Below are 22,296 nucleotides of genomic sequence, written 5' to 3' on the forward strand. Positions count from 1 at the left end.
TCGCACAGTTTCTACGTAGCGTAAGCTGCTATACGAGGAAAAAAAAACTGGTCTGAGTGGGTCTGTCCCGGAGATAGTTTAGTCTCACACGGCGCCTCGAAGTGCGCGACCTACCACAAGGAAAGAAGACGAAAAAGTGGCAAGGGGCACACGCGTCGAGATACTGCAATCTAACACGGCGCCGCGCAAAGCTCGAGCAGTCGCAAGGAACGAAGACGACGAAGTTGCACGGGCTGCACGCGACAAGTGTTTCAGAGAGAGAGAGAGATACACGTTATTTCATAACGACGACTGTTAGTTCGAGTCATCGCTGCTGGAGTCCCGAGTCCCTGGTCTTGACGGTGAGTCCATTTGTCTGGATCCATTGATGTGCTTGACGAGGGCTACCAGCAGTGGCCATAGTGTAGGGTGCAGCTCTTGCGTTGGAGCGGTCCATCTCCCCCCGGGTGTAGAGAAGGGTGGGGAGGGACGTTCGAGCGAATGCAAAAGTGCGGAGAAGCGAGTGCTCATGGGCATTCCCAATTGTGGAGTGTTTCGAAGAGCTCGCCTGTCTTCGGAACGAAAGAAGCATGCGTGCGGGCGTGGCCTGTTTGTATGTCTAGGCGAAATCGTATTGACGCGTGTGCTCTGGGCAGACGACAACGACGTACGATGGGAGCCTTAACGGACTCCGTCTAGTGGGTCAGTGGGATTTTGGCTGACGACGAAGAAGACGTGTCTCTGTTCTGTTTTGCTTGAACAGGTTGTCCTGCTGTTCTCGAAGAACGTCTCCCTGTCCTCTCTCGGCGTTGTACCGCGACAGTATACAGCTAGGCGAAATCGCCTTTGTACGGAAAACTATCATCATCAGCAGCACTGGCTCGAGCGTCGTCGTCTTCTTCCGCAGCTGGCTCGTTGGCTCGTGCATTCCCAGTTATGGAGTATTTCAAAGAGCTCACTGTCTTCGGAACGAAAGCATGCGTGCGGGCGTGGCCTGTTTTAAAGCGAAGCTTTGTATGTCTAGGCGAAATCGCCTTTGTACAGGAAACTATCATCACCAGCATTGGCTCGAGCGTCGTCGTCTTCTTCCGCAGCTGGCTCGTTGTCTCGTGCTCGGCACGCGCTCGTGCCACTTCTCCCGCGTTCGTCGTCGTCGTCTGGTTCCACAGCTGGCTGCGTTGCCGCTAATCATTCCAGCGTAGAATTTCACTTCTCTTCTGTCGTCGTAATGAGGAGGCCGCGTTTACGGGGGTACGAGCCATTGCTTAAGGGGGTACGAGTCATTCATTGTCGTACGTGACGGACAGATTGAGTTTCGAAGCAATTTAATTTCGAAGAATCGCAATTAAGCGGCAGTGGGGGGCGAATGCTGCTAACCAGGCCGCTGAGCAAACTCGAGACATCGAACGCAAGCGACAACGGCGGACTTCGGGCATAACGTCAGTGACGTCGTTCTCTCCGTCGCAGCCGAACGTGTGTGTAACCTCATAATTGAGAAATAATTTAATGAACCCTCGGGATTAGCCCAGTGATAAACACCGGGGCCGCACGTTTCAGCTTCGCTGGTCAACCATCTTCACGGAGTGGAAGAGCCGACGAATGTTTGTTAATGCGTTAGCATTAGAAGTGTCAAATTGGAAAAAAAAAAGTGTACGTGTGAAAAGTCTATGCGCTTCAAGAGCTCAAGCGGCACCCGTCGTCGAGGAGCGAAGTATAACTGACGGTGGTCCGGCGCAGACATGCTGATGAATCAGTCCAGTCACACTCTGGTGCAAATCTGTCTAGAATTTCTTTTTTTTTTTTTATCCTTCAGCACGTCAAATGGTTAGAGCACCCGGCTGCTGTGTTCGACAGCAGAGGTTCGATTTCTGCATCAGTCACAAATTGTTTTATTCTTCTTAAAGCGAGTCAGGAACCGACCTACCTACCGCAAAATTAATGCCACGAATGAGGCAATGAATGGTTCGCATTAAAAAAAAAACGAAAAAAAAAACGAAGGAAGCTATCTCATAAGGACATTGGTAATGAGCCGATATTCGCCACTGCGAGCTATAAAACACTGGGTGCCGGCCATTATTTCGTCACAGCTTCTACGCGAAACTTTTTTCAACAGGCGTCTCACTCACGTATCTCTTTAGGCGTTACCAAAATAAGGCGCGCTGCGATTAACCTCGACCATCGAAGCCAGCGCCCAACGGCCCGTCTCTTTCTTTCTTTCTTCCTTTCTTTCTTTCTTTCTTTCTTTCTTTCTTTCTTTCTTTCTTTCTTTCTTTCTTTCTTTCATTCTTTCTTTCATTCATTCATTGCCGCTCATCTATAAGCGCAGCTCAGCCGACCGAGGGTGGTGTTGCAACGATCGCCCCGCGCGAATTGAGGAAGTAGAGTCATGCAGAGAAAGAACTGAGAACGCCGGCGGTTCCACTTCCGGGTACCGTTTCTTTCTCCCTCTCCCCTCTTTCTTGCTATGTTCATTTTCTTCCCGCCTGCATCCCCCTCCACCACTTCGCACCTTAGTCCGCAATGCCTTCGGTCACAAAAAAAAAAAAAAAAAAGTCACAAGCCAACTCAGCGGACTCAGCCTGGCGTCTCCATCTTTCATTATTATTGTTGTTTATCTATAAGCCATATATAGTTCCTGGCGTCGAGCGGTAAGGGCTAGGGGGTGTGTATTACTATTGGCTATGTGGCATATCCGCTGTGTCCTTGGGTTACGCGCACGTGGACATACATGCGATAAGACACCAGCGCCCACCCAGAAAGAACTCGGACGCTCTGAAACGCTAACTATACCTACAGCCAGGATGATACAGCGTTCTTTTGACGCTTCCCAGGCGCGCCGTCTAGCGTCGTCGGTGCGTCTGTTTCTCGCTTTGTGACCTAGCTACGCTATAACTATGTGCGGAATCCGTTTGATGTGGTATCTTATAATCGTTAACTGAATGGAACACGCTTAAGGTCGGATTAGAGCGAAATCATCTCGCACTGCTAAAAAAAGTTGCAGTGGCTTAGCTCGGCTATGCCAGGATATACGTAGCGTTAGCAAAGGTTCAGCTGATTATTCTTTGCTTATTCTTAAGATTATTCTTAAGATAAGATTATTCTTATGAGTCAAGCTTCTCCGTTCTTCTGCGCTGTTGAGCAGCATTTGCGCTCTCCTTCTCCATGGCTATACCACACTGGCAAACGCCAGTCAGAAGCGCAGCGGCTCCAGCGCAGTGTCAGACGGCGACTGCACAGCGAGCGCGCGCCGGCGCCAGTGCATCTACCACGGCTACGACGTCACTCCTCTGGAATGCGCAGACCGGCGCCGGTGATCCGCGCGCGGCGGCGGCGGAGTGCGCGAGAGGTGCCGGCTCCGGTGGCTCCGGTGCGCATGCCGTGTGACATCACTGACCCTTGCGCATGCGCAGCACGGCTCTTGATGTGCCGCGCGAAACGGGCTTGGCTAGGCCAGTGTAGCTAACGCTACAAAATGGTTGCGATCAGACGCCGGCCGATTAAACGCTCAGTTCGTAATGTGAGCCGTACGTCGTTTATGTTGAGTGTTGAGAAACAGAGAAATCTAAAAAGCGAGCTTGCCAATGCAACATCTATATGCTAAAGTGAAACTTTCTTGCGGCTAACGCCCAGTCACTTGCTTTAGAAAATGCACGATGGACTATAGGACACTCGTCGTTTCAAGTTGTCTATATTGTGGGCGAGGCACATTGATGCTAGGCACGTTGATGAAGATATGGGACCATCCCGAGTTCAATCTCCGAAAAGTCAAAAAACATTTTTTTTCTTCGGTGGCACACACGGGGTTGTAAGGAAGCCGCACAGCTTTCGTTTGCGTCTGTTTAGAGTTTTAGTCATAACGTTAAGCGTAATTATTTATTTTTTTCGTTAGACTGCCGCAAATTGCCGGAGTACGTACAAGCCCACAGCGTACAATCATTCCACATTCGCAACAATTTACACTTACGGCGAGGTATACGCTGTCGCCAAGACCTTAAGCGTGCATAGAACCCATAAAGCTAACCAGGAAGGTTATAGTGAGTGAACGTTTAAGAAGCGCTGCTGCGCGCGGTAGTAATAAGACGGTCCAGCTTCAGGAAGGAAGCGTAGGAGAGACCTGCCTAACGGCGCGTAACTAGGTGATGATTATGTCCGTACTTTTCCTCCACGAAGAGCACCCGTTCTCGAGGCTTTTTATACGTCCCAGGAGAACGTGGAATTCCCCCGAGCTTCTCGGAATGCCAAGACAAGAGACGAGTTATGTCTCCCGAAAACGTGCCGAGTATAAGGTCGCTCACTCGCTTCCTGTTTCGGCTGCATCGCATTCATCGCATGGATGTAGGCAAACAAGCCTCTATACGTGCACATTCGTTCTCGGTAATTCCGTGCACTGTTCCGGAGTGGCAGGAACTGCGACTGCAGTGGACGACTCCGGATAGCCCGTGTACGCTTTGCTCGGCGCGTCAATGCACCGAAGATCGAGTGACGTGTGTTTCTCTGGAACGCATCTCTCGGGTCACAGAAAGGCTTAGCGATAGGTCCTTTTTTTGAAGTCTCGTGCGTCTAATTTTGGTATACACCAAAACGAGTATACACCATCGTTCAAAAGAGGCGCGAATGCGGAACTATATTACAGTTTTCTTTCGAGCGGTAACAGGTACGCACCTTCGCGCTCTCAGCTGTAGCCGCCGTTTTAACGCATGGCGAAGTTAAAGTACAGCTGCGCTGAGTTGCGTTTGTCCTGTATATTTTCGTCCTTGACTGCAGTGCTTTTACTCCACTTCGCGGCTCAGGTAGCGCCCGGCTTGCCAGTCTTTTGTATATAGACGCCAGTTGGTGCCTTGCCGTGCACGGTCCAGCCAACCGCTTCTCTACGCAGCGCGACCCGCGCAAGCTAGACACGCTTGAACAAGTAGCGGTTTTCGTGAAGCTTCGTGGGCCGCACGAAACATCGGGTAAACTTCGAGGCACCGCGGAGACTAGTTAGCGTGACTGCGCGAGACTATCAGGCGACTTTACACGAACGAGACGACGGCTGTTCGAATCGCGCTGTCGCGGGCTGAGATTCGCCTCATGTAAACGATGATCACTTGTCGGACTGAGCGATCAGCGAGCAGGCATGGTGACTCAACTCGACCTTGTTTGAAGAGAAGCGAAAAACGGGCTAGTTGGTACGCAAGCATGGCTAATTCGGAGCGCGAACTACTATAGGACAAGAGCGAAGAGAAGACAAGAACGAGAAGAGACAAGACACAGCGCTGACTGAAGGTTATTTATTCGAAAGGTTAGAAACTATGTTAGATGACGTATGATGTATCGCATTTTTGAAGTTCCTAACCTTTCGAATAAACTTTCAGTTGCTGCAGTCAGCGCTGTGTCTTGTTTCTTCTTGTGCCTTCGCTTTTGTCCTAGTAGTTCGCGCTCCGAATTAGCAATGCTTGTTTAAAGGTTGTAAATGCAAGTGCGTCAAAAAAAAAAAAAAGATTGATCCGTTGGGCGAATTAAGCATCGGAAAGATCGCTGATTCAGCTGCTGGAACCCGCTATTCAACTGCTGGGAATTTGGACGCAGTTGTTGGTAAAACTATAGTAAAACAATGTGGAAACTTGGACGTGGTTGTTGGCTAGTCGCACGATGGGTTTGCTGGAAACTTGATGGACGTCGTTAGTACATCTAGACGCACGACTGTTCTGCAGGGAACTTACTGGAAGTGGTTTTTTGGTACTATATATGGTTGTGCGATGGGTTTCCTCGGAAATGGCGGACGCGGTTATTGGTACAAGTACGATTGGTGTGCTGGAAGCTTGTCGCAGCCCGCTAGGAATTTGTCGGGTACTGTTGTCGGTCCTCTAGTCACACGACTCTCTTTGCTGGAAACTTGGTGCACGCGGTTGTTGGCACTAGTGCACAATAGGTCTGCTTGAAACATGGACGCGGTCGTTGGTACGACTAATCGTGCAATCGGGTCGGATGGTTATCACGCACATGTCTCGCGCTTAAACGCGGACTGGTGGGGACGGCGGTTCGAAGCCACGAACGAAGACTCGAACGCTCTGCTCGCGCTCCAACACTCCTCGATCTCGACGCACGCTGTCCCTACGACCTCGACCGGGCCGGAACGAGTTGCAGTAAGCTCTGTCGAGTCAGGTGTGGTGAGCGCAACTTGTAATGCGACCCACTCGCACCGAAGGAATTCGAAAAAGCTTGGACATTCCGCACGTATTTCGTCGTCACGCCCGTTCGCGCGAATTCAAAACACTGTACTGCGGTTTTTCGCAATGAAACGATCCGGGCGACCTCGTGTGGCACACTGGGAAAACGTGGCAGCGCACCACGCGGCTCTGGCGCACACTATACTTGCGTCATCTTTCTCTGCAACCGCAGTTCCTGGCTGAAGAAATGCCGCAATATGACCTATATAACGTATGTAACGCAGCCGAGTCGGGACGCAACTTCCGTGGTGGATTGAGATCGACTGCGCGTGCGCACATGTATAATGAAAGTCGGTCCTGGCTAAACCTCGATGTCTATTCTATACGTCCACGTCCCCTTTCCTCCGTTCTGGGAATACATGTATAGCCTTTTCACTTTTGTTCTTCGTCACTCAACATCCATCGTAATCTTCGCCGAACCCCTCTCGTCCTCGTGAAACGCGTCTTTGGCGGATATATATATATATATATATACCCCTTTGGTGACCGATCGTAATCCCGCAAGTTCTGCCGGTCACGCGTATAAGCTTCCGCGTGACCGGACCGAAGCGACGGAAAATAACGGTGCCGGGCGCGCAGGCTTTAAATAAAAATCGTCTATAATGTATGCAACCACTTGTGTAAGAGGGCGAGAAGAGAGTTGCTGCTACTCGTCCGCGTCGCTTCCTGCACGTGGCACAGGCAAATGTATAACAAGCTCCTATACCACGGAGGCATATATGGGCGAGGACGTTCGTCCGCTCAGGAAAAAAAAAAAAAAAAAGGCCACCCCTCTTGGCTCGCTTGACCCTGCCTCTCGTTCACTAGCTCGCTCTCATACTGCCGTGCAAAAAAAAATAAAAATAATAAAAACACGTGGGAGAAACGCAGCGTAGAAGAAGAAAGAGCACTCATGTGTACCGCGCGCCAGTAAATTGGTTTCAGGAAGTTGCGCGGGCGTGAATACCGAAAAAAAAAAAAAAAGAGCGTAAATGCCCGCTACTGCCGTAGCAATTAAAGCCCTATATATAAATATACGCTGCGACGAGAGTGAACACTGAAATATACAGTGTGAGAACGACCAGCGTTGTACGGCCACGCTGGGGTCTCGGCGTCGACTGAACAACATGGAGAGGGAGATGACGGGGCCATCTACGTTAGTAGTCGAGAACCAGCCAAAAATAGATACATAGCGACCTCGAGAGATTCTAAAGACTGCCGGTAAGTTGATTTGCCGTCCTGTAGACCCGTGCTTTCGTCTATGTGAAGACTAATTACACAGTCTATATGCACAAAAGATGGTTGGTTAAGTCTAATTTGGCACATTCGTGGTGCACAGACATTGAAGCAGTCGCACGAAGCCAAGGTAAGCATATCGGGAAATGACTGCTTCTTTAAATAGAAATGAGCGAATAACAATAAGGAATAATCTCCGCCATGACCGCTAGCGGCGCTGGCTAACACCCCCACGGCTAGATCTATTAAACGTACACGGCCAACTTGGTATTCGAAATAGTTAACAATCTCAAACACCCGTGTACTTAGATTTAGGTGCACGTTAAAGAACCCCGGGTGGTCAAATTTTCCGGAGTCCCCCACTACGGCGTGCCTCATAATCAGATCGTGGTTTAGGCACGTAAAACCCCATAATTTAATTTTTTTTTTTTTTAATCTCTGGCACTGGCTTCACTTTAAAAAAAAAAAGTAGTTGAAATGCTTTATAACGTCACGGTACAGCGCAGAAACAAGAGAGGCACAAATAAATGAACTGCATGGACACAAATAACGCCTTTGCTTCGTGTCTTTCTTGTTCCGCGCAGTAGCGTACGTCGTACTGTATTCTGTACTTTGTAATACCGACTCGCCCCGAATTTATACACTTTGCTTAAATAATCTGGCGGCTCGTAGGAATCCATTCTGGATTCAGGAGCTGCACCACCACATGTAGTACAGACACATTGCACATTAGGCAAGGGATGCGGGATTTAGACAGGATCCAAATACAAATATACCTACAAAGCGCATGCACGTTAACAGCCACGCGCTTATCTTTGAAACATGTGATATGCACTGACGTCATCGAGCTCGCCGCCATATTGACGCGTTATCTCGATTCGCTTTATCTCCATCTGCACAGTGGAAGCTGTGAATACGACAACAATAAGGGCGTATGTGACGTCACGGGGGTACTCCACAGTGGAACAGCTTCCGCAGACGCCTTTGTTCGGTGGTCGTATCCGTTATTCTTAGGTATATCTTCGTCTCTCCCGTATGCTTTACATAAACGCGAGGGAGGAACAGGGTATAGACACGGAAGCCCAACGCGTGATGTATTAGGTGCCGCTCGTAGCCAAGTCCCGTGACCGCGAGGAATCCTGACATCGTTCCACTAGGTCTCACGACGATACACGGGAACACGTCGGCTGGAAACGAGCCAGCGATTCAAGCTCGCGCAGGAAACCGCGGGAGCATATAGTGTATAAGGAACCTCGTTCGTCGACGCGATTCGAGATCTGTATAGGGGAATGTATGTGAAATGCGTTTCCGAAAAGCGGGTTTCGGTTCTTTTGCTTTCATTCTTTTTTTTTTCCCTAACACACATGCGGAAAGGCAATCATTCAACGCGACGAGGCGCCCACAACGCATGCAGACCTGCCAACGATTCGCCGATTTAAATCGTCACGCTCGCACGGCTCAAGCCGGGAAAGGAACGCATGCGCCAGCACACACACACACACAAGCTGGTAGTACATACGCTTCTTAACCATACGTCAACGTCACCACGGTGCCAAAACCGAGCGGCATATATACCTCTTTCGTGCACCTCATGAAGTAATAATAAAGAAATAACAAAAAAAAAAGCGCGCGGAGTAGCAGGCGTGAGTAGCAGACACCCGGTATAGTAGAAGCCCGAGAAAAAAAAAAAAAAAAAAAAGATGGCTCCTTATACACGGCAACCCAGCGTGGAAGCCAAAGAAAACCGTTCTAGGCTTCTTCGTCGGAGGCAGTATTGCGCGTCCTTTGTATATAGCAGCCACGGGCACGAGCGTAGTGAACTCGGAACGAGGAAATCTATGGGGGGAAAAAAGAGTCTGAAAAAAAAAAAAGATGAAAATAAACGAGCCAGAAAGGGAAGGGCGGCACACAATACGGTCGCATATAGACGAAGTGGCCCGGAGGACCGTAATATACGGTACCGTTACAGTTCTTCCGCCGTCCGAGGAAGACGACAGCACCTTCCTCGACGTCTTCTTGCTTTTCGTCTCTCTTTCTTTCTTTCTTTCTTTTTTTTTTCGCCTGCCTATATACAAAAAAACGTCTACAGAAATAAGTACGCGCGACGAACGTAGTCAATGAAAAGAGCAATGAAAAGAAGAAAATGGCCTTGTCGTCGGTCCTCCTCCTCCAGCTGTGCGGTCTGTCCAAACTCGTGCATGGCTTTTCGAAGCACTGGGCTAATGGTTCGCTAACCTGTTGGTCAGTGGCCGCGCGCGTGGATCGACTTTTTGATGGGTCGTGCACCTAAGTGCGGAGAGGAGGAAAGGAGGGAAAGGGGGGGTTAGAGTGGATGGCAGCCGGTTTTCACTATCCCCACTTATATATACACCGCACCCCTGGAGGCTATAACGGTAAGAAGAAGGAAGTGACAGTATGTGACCGCAGCTCTTTCACTCTACTCTGGTATTGGAAACACTTTTACGAGGACGCGCCAGGGAACGGACCAGAACGTCATACCAAGGCTAACGAATTCGGGACGTCTATCTTAAAAAAGTCACATTTACGACATGTATTTTTTTGTTGCTTTCAATGAGAATTCAAACACTAGAAAAAGTACTGGCGAACGTCAAAACTTCCTAAATAATTTACTATAATAGTTGTTTTAGCGAACCAGTTTCGCTACGGTACTCAGCAGGGGGATACGTCATTATGTCGCGTTACATTGGCTCGCTGTGTTCCTGCAATTGCTTCGGCTGCCACAGTCGAGCTTAGCCATATATATATATATATATATATATATATATATATATATATATATATATATATATATATACACGCGCTCAGCAATCCTGCTTATTATTCTTTTAATATTATTGCTAACGTCGCCCTACCTGAATTGAATTCTGGGGCTTTACGTGCCAGAACCACGACTTTATCATGAGGCACGCCGTAGTGGGGGGACTCCGGATTAATTTTTGACCACCTGGAGATGATTACACCTTTTTTAGTGTACTCCTGGTCTAATGGGTATTGTTGCTGAGGGTTAGAGTACGACTCCCAAAGGCAGAGCCATATACAATAGCTCTACTGAAGGTAAGAGAAGAAGGTCCCCTAGCGGCGGGCAGTGGAACTGTCTCGGCAAAGGCGCATTCCCGAACTATTCCGCGACAGAGTACGAGTCGTTCACCCCTGTGGTCCCGAGAACCGCCCGAGCTTAATGACGCTCAGCTTCGGTGCATTTGACCGGTTCATTTCAACGGATATACATTGCACCGGTTCGCCGCGGTGCAGTTCGACACCACATAATGTTCGTTTATATGAACTCGCCACGAGCTGGTCGAGTCAGAAGCCATGGCTGTCCAAATCCGACCCGGACCGCCTTCACGTGCATTTCGCCGAGCGGGTCGAACCGAGCCGACCCGTCAAGACGTTCCCTTGGCCCGACCCACCATGCATGGCATTTTCACGAACTAGACGACCGGGAATTTCTCGAATCAGTCCGACGAGCTGACTCGCCCCGTCTTTATCGAATTCGCATAAACGTATACGTATCTATTGGGCAATTAACCTACAGTCACATATCGTGGCACATTTTGACTATCCTTAGGCCTTATAACGACACCGTGCTTCTTCGGTGTAGGCCAGAACGGGTGGCTCCTTCGCCTTTGGAACGAAGGTCTTGCTATTCGAATAGGAAGGGCGTGACTAGGCCACTTACTCCGCGGTCCTTTAAAATATATATATAAAAAGTTAAAAAATAATAATAATACGCGATGGAAGGAAGGAAGTGAGCTTCAGGGCGGCGGCAGCCATGCATGATGGCGATAACGAGATCGCGCCAGACGCCAAGCGAAGCGTGCTCCAGTTGCGTGCGGGTGGCAGCCATGTTTGACGGCTGCAAGCCAGGGACCGTGGAAGGCGGTGGTGGTTGCGTGCGCGCGTTCTTGATTTGTAACAGGACGTCTATTCGAAGACTGGGAGCGAGGGAGAAGGAGGTGCTGGAGGTGTGTGTCGGCATGGCATCTAGTACAGGACAGAACGCTAGGCCAGTTGTTACATATCCGGAGTCAGTGGGCCATAGCGGAAGTGCTGAGGGCAGCTCACGTTGAAGCGCACACGTGGATATAGGCGCCGGCCTTGTTTGTGTGTGCGTGTGCGCGCGCACACACACGTTCTCGTTTAGCCTTTGGTTCTGCTGCTCGATGCGGTGTCGCGCTGCTTCAAGCGAGAAGGCGGGAAAGCGAAATTCAAATTATAACGACTGGCTAATGAATAACCTCCGGTGTCCGATGCAGAACAGATTTCCCGAGCCGGAGACCGGCGATCCTTGCCTGATTGCACTTGTAGCAAAACAAAACAGCGTTACAGACTATAACTGTAGACGCAAGAGGGGAAAGGAGCTGATGGCAAAGGGACAGACGACGCTGTTGCTTCACGTCTGCTACGTTTGTTCGTAGCCTAACCTAACCTAACCTAACCTAACCTGGTTCAGCCCACTGCATGCTGTACTTAGAGACCCGCTGCAGAGAATTCTCCCTCACGACGGGGAAAGCCTACACATCTGGGGTATCCGAACCTGGATGTCCTTCAAGAAGCATACCGCCCGAACCCAAAGCGATGACGCACGTTGGATACGACAGCAGCATATCCGATCGCTTCCTCTTGAATCAATGAAGATGTTGAGAAGATTCTTCCAGCGCACGCAAGACCTCCCCTGTTCTTCTTGGCTCGGCATTCATTGGCATGCAGTCGCCGAACACCGCGGAATCGAAACCGTCGACGCCATATCGGTGCGCATTACTGGGTCACCAGCCGTCGCCGCGGCCACTTTGTATCTTCCCCTCATTCCACTTTCCGTTCGTACGCACACACACACACACACTAGCTGGAAACACCGTCTGTGCGTGCGTTCTTGGTATACACTCGACACAAGCGCAGCCCTGAACTCGTTTGCCTGCGTTTTTCCCCCCTCCTCTCGCATATATACGGCCGACAGAACGTGGGGTCCATCCCGATAAGGCTTGTACATACGTACACCTGGGCCTCACCTGACAGCGAAAGCCGGTTGGCCATTCGCAGCACGGCACTCCTCCGAAGTTGCCCCGTGCACTCTCAAGCCGCATACAGCAATAAGCGCGAGGCGCCGCCGCGGCCGCTGTTGCTGCTTTAAATACATCGCACTCGATTTGGCAATCTCCTGCCCGGTGGGTATATACCGCAAGCGCGCTTAGACTGGAGCCAGTCGGTCGGCTCTGTTACATTATACACTTAAACGCTCTTGTTCCGTCGGCGTCCCGCCAACCTGGACGGCGGTATAGCGATTCTGCGGTCTGAACAGCGGTAGCGGCAGCCCTGACTTCCCGGTTAGCGCAACAAGTATAACGCGACCGTGCGAAGCGGATTAGAGCGAGTGCCGCGTGTCGCGTGGTTGACAAGACGCGTCGTTTTGCCCGTCGGAGGTCCTGCTTCTTTCGCTTGTTTTTGGCGTCGGTTGCGTCGCCTTTGCGGAAACGCCCGAAGCAGCGGCGGCGGCGGCGACGTCAGCGGCGGCTGCGGATGGTTCTGGTCGCGCGGCCTGCTTTGTACGCGTCGCCGTGTAGCGATTATAAAGCCGGCGCTGCCGCGCTGCCGGGCGGGCGGCGGTTGTGTTATTTCGGAAGCAGGAAAAAAGGAGAGGTCGGCCGTTTGTGTCTGTGTACACATCGTACGTATAGGCAACATGTTGGTGGTGGAAGCGTCGACGGAGACGCCAGAATCGTTGGAGAGAATGCGAGGGGGAATACATGCTCGCGGGGTGGTGCCGGTGATGTAAAGGTCGACGACGTAAAGACGCTACGTTTGCACTCTGAGAAAGAATGAAGGAGTAATGTCGACTCAGTCGTGGGTGTATAGCATGCATGACCCATATTCTAAATGGGACGCTATAGAGCTAAATATTGGCTTCAGCTGCTTAAACTCTTACCGTATACGTGGCGGAAGGCTTGCTAGGCCGGAAAAGGCAAGTGGCGACGCCGCCGTGAGGTTCCTGCAACAGCCCGCCGTGACCACATAGACTAAGTTACGATTACGCAATACGAAAATTGGCGGAACTATACTCTGAAAGGAGGCTTGATGAGGCCAGAAAGGAGTCGAGAACAAAAAGGCGACTATAGCGACGCCTACCGGACGTTCCCGGAAGACCTGGTCGCGACGTCATGGATTCTGACGGCCTCTACCAACTGCCTCTACTCAGCGGTCTAGTTAATTGTGCTTATAGGTAAAAATAAAGTCTACATTGCGTTCCAAAGGAACCAAGTACTCAACCAGGCAAGTATCGGAAAACGTTTCCTACGCCCAAAAGGCCCCACATACGAGAGAATACGTTGAAATCTGACGTACGAACACCAACCGTATACCGGTGCACAGATTTCAGCGAGAAGCTTGTGCGACTTTTATTCCATTTTCTGTGTTTTATATGTTGTGGTGATTACGTTCACTTTGTAAGCAGGGTGCACATAAAAATACGAATGTATCTTCGAGGAAAGGTCACTTGGTAGTTGAAACCCGTGTTAAGTATGCTTCGTCCGCGTCTTTAATGACCTCAAAAAAAAAACATGTTCGGCATTCATAATCTCTGCTAATAATCAGCCTTTTACCGCCAACGCTAAACGAGCGGTAACAGACTTTCAAAATGAATACTTTAGTGTTGTTGTTCCTATAGGGTATCCCTTTAAGAGCACTTCATAGTTCCCGTGCTTATAATGCGCGTTAAGTGCGCTTGGTCACAAGCTGCATGAACACTCCGTCTGAGTACTGCGTTGGCGTCACGGTCGGCTTTCTAAGCTGGCGAGAAAAGACATTACGTGCGCCCAGATCATTGTTTTACGCGCCACGTACGCCCGCCTTCCGCTAGCACGCGAGAAAGCAGGAAGTGCGCGCGCAGGCGGTGCTGATCGCGTGATACTTTGGCGCCCTCTTTACGTTTTTCTCGATCATTTGCTTTTGTCCTCGGAAATGCTTCAGCCTAAGTTTTTGCCCTCTAGGCGCACTAGTGCGGTAACGAAATTTCACCCTGCGTTAATTTTGCCGTAGCGTGCACTTAGGTGTGTTTATGAACGCGCTCGAGTCGGATATGGTCTCTGTGTATCCAGCTGCGACAGTGGCTTTGGCGACCTGTAACTGAGCACGACACGAAAACACTCGCATGGCGAGCTTTGGGGGACGTTAAAGAACGTCAAGAAGACATTTATTCCGCTATATACAATACGGAGCACAATTCCACAGCACATGCTATACTGTTAAAGTTTTGATATTCAGGGACAACATGTCCGGTTGCTCACAAAAAAAAAGAAAGAAACACCACAACCTGCGTGACGTCACAAGCCGGTCGTGACATGCACAGTGCTGATGATGCCATCCCAAAGGACAACGACCAATTCCGTGCTCTACTTGTATACTTGGGGATGTCGAAAAGTGCATGCCAGATCGGAAGATGGACGTTCAGAACGTGATTACGTCCTGTGACGTCACATTCGAATACATGACGTCATATTAATAGTCCCCTTAAGGTAACCGTGACGCGCCGCCCGGCAACAGCTCTGCAAGGCACGAGCAGTGACGTCCCACAATTGACGACGGGTGTGTCCTATAGCCGCTGTGACTTCAAATGTGTGACATGACGACATGAGTGGTCGCGCTGCAACGTATGACGTCATAAGAAAGGTCCTCTTTCTGCCGCTGTGACGCCGCGTCACAGCGCAGCGACGCTGTAAGGCCCGAGCGGTGAGCTCACACAGCGGTGGGTGTGTGACGTGACAAGTGCCACGTGAAGAGAGCGCGCGGAATCTCGAGGGTCCGCTATATACGCTTCATGCAACGGAAGTGCTGCCGTCATCCAACCGGTGCTCCGCGGCGCGCCATCCTCGACGAAGCGCCGCGCCGTTTCGAGTCGCCCGTGCGCTCGGGGCTCTAGGTCAAGTTCACAGCAGCGGCGGCGGCGGCAGCCTGCTAGACCGTCTCTCGCACGCACACAACACGTGAACCTTGCGCTACACGCACACCTCGCGAAGGAGGAGGAAAAAAGAGATCCTCCGACCTGCCGGATCTTCTTATACGGCCACGGGCGACGCAGACCCGGTTCCTGCTCGGTGGCAGCACACCTTTATTTTGTTCGTGTCTTCATCGGCATCTCCCTCTCTTATCCGCTTCGTTTTCCTGGGCAGCTAGACTGGGCCACTGAGCGGAGCGGAACGACTAATAGAGAGTATATGCACGCCTTGTCTCACTAAACTCGTGCAGGAGCGCACGCCCCGAATGAACTGTGTTCTTTCGCGGTGACGATGACGTCTGCTTCTGGCAACGCCCGGCAGACGTCCTTTCGCGCTGTTTGATTTCGGTTGTTTACGAACGAGTCCAAATCCCCACAACGTCAAAAATGAAATTGCAATCGGAGGTGCCAGGGCTCATTACGTATTGCACCTCAGCGGGATGGAAACGTCGGAGTAAGTTGAATTCTGGGGGTTTTACGTGCCCAAAACCCCGACTTGATTAGGAGGCACGCCGTAGCGGGGGGACTCCGGATTAATTTTTACCACCAGGGGATCCTTAACATGTGGCCCCAACGCACGGGACACGGACGTTCTTGCATTTCGCCCCGATCGAAATGCGGCCGCCGCGGCTGGGATTTGATCCCGCGACCTCGTACTTAGCAGTGCAACAGCATATCCGCTAAGTCACCGCTGCCGGTAACGTCAGGATTAAGTAGAGACTGTTACAAACTAATGAGACTGACAGCTCGCGGATGCGTACGGTGGGAGGAGAGGGACAGAGATGAGCGTTGCACTGAGCTTAACTTAGATTGAGTCACGATGAAGGCGTCAAGTTCAGTCTAGACGCGCTGCACTACTTTCTTGCGCACACGCACCGGCGCACGTGAGCACGCCTCAACGTACACGGCCAAACATCGGAAAGCTGCACAGTTTTGTCGAAGGTGCACAGGATAGAGAATAACTACAAGACTCCGCTGATCGCGCCATCTACCCTCCTCTCCCACACTCTCCCATCCGCACTCCATTTTGCCGCCTCTAGATAAACTTCCTCACTCATCTCTCTATCTCTTCCTCGCCCGCGTACGTACGCGCGTCCGTACGCCGGCGTGCGAAGCGCGCGCCCGACAAAAAAAGCGGGGCATTCCCGGCCCGGTGGCCCACATTCCAAGCCACCGCCGCCGCCTTGGAGAAGGTGGGCCAGCAGACGGCGGTGTTCGGCGAGGCCAGAACAACAACATCAACAAATACGACGACTTAGTACGCGCATGTGCGTACGTATGTGCGTGTGCACCCGAGCGTAGCCCAGATATAAAAGCCGTTACTGCGCCGGCGACCGGCTACCCTCCTCAACAACACCCCTCCCCTCCTTTCCCACCCCATCAAGCGCACGAACTTCGCCTTCGTGGTGCCTTTTCGCCATCACCCCTTAGAGCGCGCGCACACGGTGACTCGACCGCACTCCCCTCTATTCTATTCAGTGCAGTGCTTCGGAAACAGCAGGAGTCCGCATTTAACAGGAGTGCCTTAGACGAAAAAAGTTTCAAACGTTACAGGTGCGTCCCACTCCGCTGACATGTGTGGCTTTCTCCACAACTACCTCCTCGCCCCTCCCACACCCTTGAGTCTCCCGCGCGCACTTCGAGACTGTCGCGTCTTAATTCACCATGATGGCTTGCAATGACGTCATCGTGACGGCAACGTTCGTGAGACGCGAGCGCTGCTAAGAGCTCGGAAAGCTGTCCTGTTTGACTAATCTCAAACATTCCCGCAAAAGGCACTGCCACGATGCACCAATGCAACCCCTGTGACCATGTGCACTTTGCTGGCAAGCTTATCTACACGCTCAAAGACGTCACAGTCTCGGATAAGTGCGTCAGGACGTGGGCGCACTACTTTTCGTCGCGCAGGTAGGGAGGAGAGCGTACCCGTGTGCCTCGGCACGCCTAAGAGTTTCGTAACGCCACAGAGTTTCTTTTCAAAAAAAAAAAAAAAAATACGAGAGGGAACTCTCGTATTTTTTTTTTTTTTCAGATGAAACTTCTAGAACTTAGATGGTAATGATGGTTGATACATGAATTTGCCTAACCTTAGTCCTTCTGACTTCAAACGGCTTTGTGACTTTGCAAACAGAAAATTTTCAACAAAGTACTGCGGCATAAATGCAATAATTCGCTCTGATTAAACATGTCTTATCGTCTTCCGCATTAAGAAGAATAAAGAATGCCTTCGAAATTTGGGCCAACAAAGCCGGATAAAGAAGCGTAGTAACAAAAAGCCGTAAGAACTCGTCGGAAACCACAAGCACGAATAACGCACAAATCCGGGAATACTTCCCATAATTCTCGCGGTAGCTGAATGATGGCAGCAGCGCTAGCGTTCCCTCTAGAAGTTTTAGCAAAAAAAAAAAAAAAAGGAAGAAAAAAAACTACGCGCGAAGTGCATGGCCTCAGAGATCGGATCGAGCGGCGGACACCGCTTAATCTCGGAGGCCGTACATAGTACTGCACGCAACTTGCCGCACGACGAGAACGTACAACGTACGCGGGCACTCAATTGGGGAAGCGCACGCGTTCGAGCGGGGAACGACGGCGAGCGGACTTTTCCGGGTCACGGTCTCCGTACGTGGCGTCGGGGCGCGCGAACTTTGATGCGCGTATGAACGCGGACGCGCCGAAGCGCAAACGCCGGCGCAGGGACGTCGAGTGGTTTGCGCGCCACCGCGAAGCGTTTAACGATGCCTACACAGCGCGCTGATCATCGCCCCCCGACCGCAGCAATTTCGGACGCTCTGCCAATGACCCGGGAAACAGCCTGGCTCGAGCGCCTACCGCGGGACACGCTATAGTTCTGTGTAGGCCGCTTTGACCGCATGTCTGGGTGGTTGTAGTAGTAGTTGTAATAGTAGTACAGTTTCAATTGTCTTTTACACTCATATTTTTTTACCATGCGGAGTGTCGATTAATTATTTTAACCCCTGAGCACACGAGCGTACTTGTTTTTCGCCCCCATCGAAATGCGGTCGCCGCGGTCGGGAATCGAACCTTCAACGTCGCGCTCAGCAGTGCAGCGTCATATATAGCCACTGGGCCACCGCAGCGGGTTAGGAACGCACTGCTTCTTTCTCATAAGGAGTTGACGAAAAACTAAGAAGCGCAGTTTTCAACATAGTAAAACATAACATGTATATGGTATGAATAACTATAGTGATAGAATGGAGCGGCAAATAACCCGCATAAACTGCACGTCATATTATAGAATGGCATGGCAGATAGCATATATATGCCTAAATATATAAGGAACCTCACGGCGACGTCGCCGGCAAAAATTCGCTTGGAGTGTCCACATAACTGAATCGCAATAATAATGAGGCGCCCGTCGTGTGTCCTTGTGTCGTCCTCGTGCGAAAGTATATACCATCGTTAAACTCTACCAGTATGAATTAAAACAGCCTATAGCAGCACGCTCCTATAAGCTATTAGTAGAACGACTTCTGACGAAATAAACGTTTCGTAGAAGGTTAACACCTCAATAACAACTGCACTGTTGCGTTCTCCGGCAAGCACCACAGGCTTGCCATTCACTACTATAGCAGCGAATAAATGACACATATGCGAGTGTGCACACGACGCACTTTCGATCGCGATCAAGCCAGATCGCGGGCTCAATCGTGATGTAAAGTGCCCGTGTGACACCTGTTACAGAACTACCGAAAATTGAGCAAGTTGGCAGGGTTTGTTGTTTCTGAAAGGCCGGCGTGCACATGGAAGTAATTGAGGATGGCGATGATGATGTTTATTGGCATCTCGTTTGAAACGCGGCGGCGACAAATAGTCACCTAGCCTGCTTGAGTTATTCAGGTTTTACTACATTTATTGCCATCTAGCCTATTGCCCATCTGATCTCGATCTTAACTTTCGTGCATAAAAACTTCTGTCGCTATACTGTATACCATTACCTACACTTGCAATGACTCCGGTTGTATCAATCTCTTCCCTGCTTTTCTTCCAATAATACTTTAATCAACTCTTACGTATTTCGACTGCTCACCAGTTAATCCTTCCATCTTCTTTGAGTCCCAACGCTTTTGGAAGATGGACACTCCATACGGGTCTCGCTGGGTAAATCTTGGCATTCCATTGCGATGCGTCGAGTCGTATTTCTTTTTCGATGCGTCGAGTCGTAAGATTTTCTTGCCGCACACACATGCCTCATCTGTGGCGCATATTAGCTCCGGTATGTTCTTGCCCTCAAGCAGCCAGCTCGGGCCTAAAATAGCAAAGCAGCTGTCCCCTGCGTTATCATACAGATTTTCCCTCCTGATTTCTTTCTTGCCGTTTTTGTCAAGCGCTATCTATCGATGAACAAAACAACACAAACGGCGACATACGGCGTTCGTAATGTCCAGTTCTTTCCTTCTTGTGGTCGTGTTTACACGCCTGCCGGTCTGTAACATGCACAAATGACAACCGTACTGAATTATATACCGTGCCTTCACAAACTCACCTGAAAGTAGCAGTTGCGTATTTGCTTTCTCACCACGCCCTTGTTTCACTGACGCCGTGCAAGCTGTCGTAACTATATACTGTATGAATTAAAAGTCACCTCGAACGCGTACACTGCAACACACTTTCGAAGATTCACGAACCCGCCGAGTCCCAGTTTTCGTAATCGGCTTCAACGAAATGGTGCTACACAGGCGTGATCTCCGGATAAGGTGGTCGACGATATGGCACTGACACGACGGAAGCGCGGAAGTTCTGAGCCAGGACTGGCGATTGCGAAGCTAGTTGTCAGCGCCGACGTGTTGTTGCCGCGTTGTTGCCGATGTCGCCGCGCTGACGGCATGAAGGCTGTTAAAATTGGCATGTATCAGACGCTGGTATCAGCATCAGGCGCTGAGTTGTTGGATAAGGTTGCCCACTTAACCTTCAGATGAAAGTCGATAACGTAGTGGTTATGCGTTCCTGAAGCCGCGAAACTATAGGTGTGTTGTAATGTGGGAAGTTTTCAAATCCAGCCAATGACAGCAATCACCTCCGATCGTTTATCGCGAGGCAAGATTGACCGAGATCTGCAAATGTCGAAGAGCACGTGGTCTGTACATATGACTGGGCATAGTACAGCGCTAAAATATCGCGAACGGGCGTGAGCTGAGACGAGCGATGAAGCGTGGCGTATGCCTCTCAGCGTTTGGTGCGTCGTCGCATTTTCTTCGCAACCCTTGGTGGGTGGCTACGATGTGGGTGACAAATGATGATTATGATGATGGTGGTCGTGGTGTTTCTGATGATGATGATAATTTGTAACGGTTTCAAATCGGTGTCGGATCAGTGACATATGGAGTTACCTAACCTGTGTGAGCTTACGCGTCACAATTTCGTAATCTAGCACTCTGCCTGACCTCTGTTTCACCTCGTAAATTTATCTACTTGTATGCCTGTGACAATCACTGTCCCATGTATGCCCTGCTATCTTATTATTTTTTTTTCCAATGTTCGAATCGTCTCCCTGCCGTCTATGCGGCCAACCCAACACCTGGAAGCAGACTCTGAAATGGTGAACCCTGCACCGGTGATGACGTTGGCTTCGCTGATCTTGACCTCTGACCAGTTAGCGCTTGCATCAGTTTTGAAACCAAGCGCTTCGGGAAGGTGGACCTTCCCTGCTTTCTTACTGTTTGGATATCTTCGCATTCCAACACAGTATATGCAGCATGCCGAGTCGCCTACGGATGTTTTCTACAGCACTCACAAGTATCATCCGAGTTGCGAATATTCGTACTTGTATAGACGCCCTTGTTCTCAAGCCAGCCGCCTATGTAAAACTCCGTGGCTTCTTCTTTTCCGTGTTTTGTATTCAATCATCTGTCTTTGACGTAAAAAGCGGTGCCGCAGCGCCATCTGGCCGATGCACGGTGCCTACATAGAGCATGAAGCAGACCTGAAAAGCAGTGGGGATTGCTGCCTTCCGTTGCGGAGGCATATACTATACCATGATGTCGTGATGTCGACGGCGACGCGCGAAGATTTGCGACGGGCGAGTTATATATATACCGTTTCATTTCTACGCCCCACAAATATTGCGGGCAAAGCGCCAAATGTTGCGTGTTGCAAGCCAACCGAATGCGGAACTTCGCAAATGTTATCTCACCGCCGCGCGTCCGTGACGAAGCCGAACCGCTCCCTCTGAGCGAACATCGACTAAACAAAAAAGAAGGATGGAACATGGCATCTGAGCGCAGTGCAGTAGAAAAAAAAAAAGAAAACAAAGAGAAATGTCAAAAGGAGTGATGGCATCGCGCTCCCGTCACTACCGTGACAGCGCCCCCCCCCCCCCCCCTTTTTTTTTTTTTTTTTTGACAATTGCGGAACGCTACGGCGTACACCCGGAAAAAAGCGAATTCTTACTGTCATTCAAAAAGCGCGAACACATTCACAACGCCACCTTCCCAGCTACCTATCGACGCCAGCTGATGTGTTCAGCTGGACATTTGTTATTGTGGGGTTTAGAAAAAGAAAATAAAATATTTACCCCTGTGTTCAGCTGGACAGAGGAGTTTTGGAGGGGGAGGGGAAACGGACGTATACATATCACACAGTTTTCTCTTCACACGTATGATATTTGACATACGGCCGCTACTGCTTCAGAACGAACGCGTGCTTTATTATTTTTTTTTTTTCCTGAACTGCTCCGCACAAACTGGAAGCTGTCTATGCGCCCGGTCGTTCTGCGAGAAGCCTGAAAATTGGCTTCACCCCGATTCTTCGTATGCCAATCTGTTCACTTTAATTACGCTTAATCTCACTCGCGCCCGCTTTATCCTGACGATTAAAATGGGTACGGTTGTACTTGAAAATGCCAGTATAGGTGACAGTTTGGACCGA

The 22,296-nt window shown here is 50.3% G+C and overlaps 1 protein-coding gene across 1 annotated transcript in view; it reads left to right on the forward strand.

Moving 5' to 3' along the window:
* The first annotated feature begins 324 nt into the window (after positions 1-324).
* Positions 325-22,296, forward strand: part of LOC119434136 (elongation of very long chain fatty acids protein AAEL008004) — a 52,247-nt gene continuing 30,275 nt past the window's right edge. The window contains exon 1 of the mRNA XM_037701459.2: positions 325-341. The gene's annotated coding sequence lies outside the window, so the exon portion shown is untranslated. The remainder of the gene's footprint in view (positions 342-22,296) is intronic.

This window comes from Dermacentor silvarum, chromosome 11 (assembly GCF_013339745.2).
Source record: "Dermacentor silvarum isolate Dsil-2018 chromosome 11, BIME_Dsil_1.4, whole genome shotgun sequence".
Lineage (NCBI taxonomy): Eukaryota > Metazoa > Arthropoda > Arachnida > Ixodida > Ixodidae > Dermacentor > Dermacentor silvarum.